The following is a 5,579-nucleotide window of genomic DNA, read 5'->3' on the forward strand; positions in this document are numbered from 1 at the left end:
AAACAGTCTGAGATCCATGACGATTTCCATGAAATCACTTCTAACACCTTAGTAACTGAAATGAGATGCACCAGTATAAAAACCGACTCTCTCACGTAGTTTCAAAAGCACGAAGTAACATCTGTGTGCAAACCGCCACCTCAGGCTCTTTCAAAAAGGTTTCATCAGCCCCACCGAGAATCCACAACCATTTGACAGGAAGCCACATTTAACTTCCTCTCCACCCTTCAGAGCCACAGAATGAAGAAGGATCCCTGAAGGTGGGCAGGGAGCAAACACAAGCTCCCCACAGAGGCTCCTGATCCCAACTCTGTTCCAACTCAAAGAGGAACCCAGGGTGGCTGCTCGAAATGCCTGGCCACCCTTGTGGCCAGCCATCACCTTCCACCAGAGAGATACATGACAGGGCTTCCGGTGTCACCGAGTAACCGGTACTCAGCTTCTTTAGGCGGTAGCTCCCACTAGCTTGCAAACCTTGGCAGGGCCTACACAGGTGCTCTTGAGGCGGATGGGGGCAGCTCTTTAGATGTTGCAAGTCCCCTCCCTTCAGTCGCTCTGACTGGCTTACTGTAGCATAATGGCATTCCACATCAGACTCCTCGTCTGTCCGCAGCCCCTTCCGTGAGCCGAGGAGCCTAACCGGACACGCTCTTCTGGACACAGCACTGTTGCTTCTAGACTGTTCATCTGGACTGGGAGGTGAGGGGTGCTGAGTTTAACAGAGAAGGCTCTCTTCCTCCTCTAAGGGCTGACCCTGAGCAGCCGTTCCAGCCTTCTGTGCACCGGGGACTGGCTTGGCTCGCTTACATCATGCAGGGTCGGCTGAGTGCATCTCCCATCTGGAGAAGCCTTTGAGGCCACGGCGCCTGAGCTGAAGAGCCGCCTCAGCTTAGCTCTTGACGCCTGCTGCTGTTTGGATACTCCAACCTTTTAGGAAGGTCGTTCGATTCACTCAGCTTCAGTTACCACCATCCTTGAGCGAGCGAGTGAATGGGCCGCTGCATGCAGTCTCACAACTTGAACTCAGGTAGCATAAGGAGGGGATGACCCAGAAGATAAACACAAGTTTGGTGAGGGCCTGACCTATATTGTCCAAGTGGCTTGGTGCAGGCATGGGGTGGGATGGACTCCCACACCTCGAAGCCTGTGGGACAGGAGCATAGCGGATGTCCTCTGCTGGCTCCTGCTACATGCTTCATAAAATAGACTTATCTATACTTTTAGGAATCCCTTCCCAGTGTGCAAGTCTAGAGAACTCCCCTGGTACACACCTCTCCTTGTCCTCATGCATTTGGGAGTGGCTCCTCGCCACCTGGGACCCTTGAAGTTAGCAGCTGGTTCTTCTCCACTTTTTCTGGCACTTCCCCGGCCATGTGCTCAGCCCACAGGGAGCCCAAGAAATCCTTGTTCACTGGCTGAGATGCGGAGATATCTGGCTGCCAGGAGAGTCTACGAGAGACAGTAGAGCCGCCATCTTGCCTTTTCCTGATGAGGATGCAGCCGTTCTTTGTCCCTCTGCAAAGGCCAAGACAGGCTTTCATTACTGTGCTCATGCTACCCAGAGAGACACCTGAGGAGACCGTCCTCTCCAGGAGACACCTAGAGTGGGTGTTCCAGCCACTTCCTCCAGCCTCTGACCCCCAAGAAGGTCAGCCCAAAGGCGTGCACGGAGATGGGTTGATTTTTAGACTCGGTGGGTGAGGGGACAGGAACAGCATTACAAAGAGCAGGAGGGCAAACTGCCCCTGTGATGGCCCTCCTCCCATACGAGAAGGACTCTCTCTATCACGCTCCCCAAACTCTGGCTCTTGAAGGAAGAGATTGTCTGCTTGGCTCACAGCTACACCCCCAATACTAGAACAGGGGTATGGGCTGATGAATCACCAGAGGTTAGCCTCAAGGAAAACGTGTCCAGGCTTATCCACAGAGGGTTGGTGGTGTAGAGAGCATGGAGTGGCCAGGCTCAACATTCATGCAGTTGACTGCTACATCAGTAGAAGGCATCAGAAGGGAAGGGTCAGGTGTCTACCAGGATGGCAGGAGCAGGGTAGGAAGCCTAACAGCCAGCCGTACAGCCCTGTGCTGGGTCTCAGGCTCAGAACTGAGTCACATTGTTGCCTAGGTAGGATGTCCTGGTCCTGGAGCTGGGTGAAGAATGGAGGTAGTTGGTTGGCGGGCTATGGCTGTGGAGCACTGGGACCCCTGTTGCAGGTCCCTGGCTGTATCTGGCTTAGCCAGGAAGGCAGAAATGGCAGATCCATCATTCTCCTGCTACAGCAGTTTGCAAGCATCCGCAGTCCACACTGCGGAGAACCAGTGGCTACTCAAGACCACACAGGCAGTGGCAGATGCTGGTCTTGCAGGAACTGTCTATACTTGCTGTGACCCACTGCCCACATGGTCCTGTATCATGGATTTCTTGGGATGTAGCTCAGTATCAGAACACCTGTTCTGGGTTCCATCTCTAGAAAAAAAATCTGTGAGATATAAGAGTAAGAACCTACAAACTTGAGGTGTTTGGCATCTTGAAAGTGCACATTCTTGCTGGACCAGGTTCTCATACCCTTAGAAAACCAAATGAATCTGGTCTCACTCCAGAACCAAGATATAGCCAGGTGTCAGCAGGGGGCATATCGCAGCATTTCACCCTCTCTCTTCCTCAGGAAATGCCAATGGGGAGTTTCCCTGTAGCTTTGCAAGGAGCCTTCTGAGGGGCTACTGTCCCAAACATCATCCAAAGCCATGACCTTCGCACTCTCATGTAGGCAGTCTGGAGGCGATATGACTTATGTGCTTCTCCACAGGCCGTGGGTACCTGTCACAGATGCAGCTGCTCTGGCGGAGGCACTGTCCACTGTGCCTCACCCTTCCTGACTGTGCAGGTGACAGGAGACCGCGTGGACAGTTGGCACACTGGGGCACCCCTTGAAAACATGCCTTCTCTCACGAACGGCCTAAAACACCCTTTAAAAGCTGCCGTGTGTGAAAAGCCCGTATCCTGCATGAAGACCACAGCAATGTTTGCTGGAGGGATGCAGTGCAGACAGAGCCACAAAGGAAGCCACAGGGGTCTTCAAAGAGGCCATGAAACTCAAGCCACTCTGTGTCAGAAAAGCCATCGCCCTTAAGTGAGATTCCCCAACTCTCAGGATAATTTAAGTTTTCTAGTATATTAGGTTTGGTTTCCTTTCCTCATTTTGTTTTTTTTTCTTCTTCACCAACACCCTTCCAGTTCTTCTTGCCTTTGACATGGAATAGCGGGAACAGCAGGAGGGTATGTATGTTGATGATGCCTGCATGGAAGACCTGAAGTGGCATGGTGGGCTTGGGGAGGTCCAGGCCAGTGTGTATGAGAGACCAACAACCAGAAAGAGACTTGAGTTTTACCTCATCGTGCCTTCTGGCAATGTCTGGCATCAAGCTGACTGTAGTGGGTAGCCATTCCAGCTTGGATCTGGAAGTTCCAACCCCCATTGAGACTCCGGCAACTGTCATGCCTATGAGGCGGGGCGAGGGGAGGTGCTGGAAACCCGATTACTGGATGGGCAAGCGCTCTCTCTGGGCGCGCTCTCTGCGCCTGGACCCTGGACGGTGGACATTGACTGTGCAGAGCTCCAGAGAACACTGTTGGATTGTGATACACCTTCCCCAGACACCCGCAACCTATCCATTCCTTCATTTGTAAGTCATCCACTAAATAAATCTTCCTTTTAACTACGTGGAGTGGCCTTTATAATTTTCCCCAATAGCTGTCTGTGTTGGGCTCTCCAGAGACTCAGGCCAGGAGAATACCCCGTCTCCATCTTCGTATCACCGACACCCATGGACCGTTATCTCCCCATGCTCATGTCTATGTCCGTGTCTCCGCTCTCCCCACTTCCTTCTGTTTGTAGGCGGGAATCCATTTGGGAAGTGACTTGAGCAGTTAGGATGCTAAGCAGCCCCACAGCAGTGGCCTGGAGCTGGGGACCATGAGGAGAGGTGGCACAGGTCAGCCACATCAGACCCAGGGACAGAAATCGAATGGTGTCACACGGAGACTAAGGCTGAAAAGCCAAGAGCCTTGGGAGGCCACTGCTGCATGTCCTGGAGTCTGAAAACCAAGTATCCATAGTTCTGGTTTCTAAGGAGAGGGGCAGGGAGGAAGTGGGGGAGGGAGAGAGGGGTGAGGGAGAAGAGATAGAAGGGAGAGAAGAGAGACAGAGGAGGAGAGAGAGGGGAGAAAGAGAGGAGGGGAGAATGGAAGAGTGGAGCTAGGGGGAGGAAGAGGAGAGAGAGGGAGGAGAGGGAGGGGAGAGGGAGGGAGAGAGGGGAGGGAGGGGAGAGGGAGAGGAGACAGAGAGGGGGGATGTTAGAAAGGAAACAAGGGGAGAAGAAAGGGTAGGAGAGAGATGTAGAGAGATAAGAGGGGGAGAAAAGGAAATAGTGAGGAAGGGGGAGGGCACAGGGGAGAAACAGGAAGAGAGTGAGAGGGAGAGAGAATTCTACATTTTTCTCCTGTGCAGCCAAGAAGGTGTTACCACAGGCCCGGTCTTCCCCACCCGGCCGACTTGCTCATCGGTCTCCTCCAACACCCGTCCCTCCCAGACACACATGCTCAGAAGCAATGCCTCCTCAGCCACGGAGGCACCCATCACCCAGCCACACAGCCCTTGCTCCCCCCTCAGAGCCCCCAGCTGTGCTTCCAAGCTATGGGAGGAATGTGAGCGTGTCCCAAGGTGTGTGGGGCCGGGAGGGGGAGTCCTCCTCACAGTCTAGTGCTGATGGCTGGTGTGCAGTCCTGGAAGTTGACCAGCGTGGGCAGGACTTTGGTGTCACACTGCCCTGTCATTTCCCACAAGGAGAGTGCCTGAGGGTTCCCATCAGACCCCTCAGCAGGGGGTGGCAAGTGACACCTACACTCTGTTAGTTGGTCCTGAGGAGATTCCAGACCCCTCCCTATAATCTGTCACCCTATGTCTCCCACCCCAATCCCAGACAGACCAACCCTTCTTCCAGGTCCTGTCCAACTCTGGGAAACCACTCTGGTCCAGTGTGATGTACATCCCATCACGGGAGGATGAATGGCCACAACCACCATCAGGATCTCCTGGCCTCGGTGAGCCCTGGAGGACAGACACACAGTATCCCTCCAGGGACCTGAGGCAGGAGCTGGCAGGTTGTTGGCCTATGTGCCCCATGTTTTCATTTGAGAGGTCAGCTATGTCTGGGGCTCTTCCCTCTCCCAGTCCCTCTCCTTTCCCCAGGCACTTCTGCTCCGTGATTAGGTGTGATGAATACGTTTCACCCTGTCCAGTTGTTAAAGGATTGTCACAGAGGGGTTGGCGCTGTCTGGCTAGGAGAAGCAGGGGATCAGGGTGCACATGGTTGTCTCCCTGTGTGTGCAGGGTGCTGAGTTTGTTCCTAGAGTCAAGAATTAGAGGGAGGGGAGGGATGGAGGATGATGAGCTTGGCTGACTCTTGGAGGGGCTGTACACACTGCAGCAAGTTCCCTACCATTGATTTCTTATGCAAGGGATGAGCTGACAGGTACATGCCACCCATGGGACTGGGCTTCCTTCCTGAGTTCCTAAGTCTCT

At 53.7% G+C, this 5,579-nt stretch overlaps 1 long non-coding RNA gene across 1 annotated transcript; it reads left to right on the plus strand.

The window, feature by feature from the left end:
• The first annotated feature begins 490 nt into the window (after nt 1–490).
• Nucleotides 491–3,492, plus strand: LOC119088937. Its single transcript, XR_005092698.1, has 3 exons — nt 491–1,648; nt 2,805–3,128; nt 3,233–3,492. It is a non-coding gene; the product is annotated as an uncharacterized LOC119088937 (long non-coding RNA).
• Nucleotides 3,493–5,579: the final 2,087 nt, after the last annotated feature.

Source organism: Peromyscus leucopus, chromosome 13, assembly GCF_004664715.2.
Source record: "Peromyscus leucopus breed LL Stock chromosome 13, UCI_PerLeu_2.1, whole genome shotgun sequence".
Taxonomy (NCBI): domain Eukaryota; kingdom Metazoa; phylum Chordata; class Mammalia; order Rodentia; family Cricetidae; genus Peromyscus; species Peromyscus leucopus.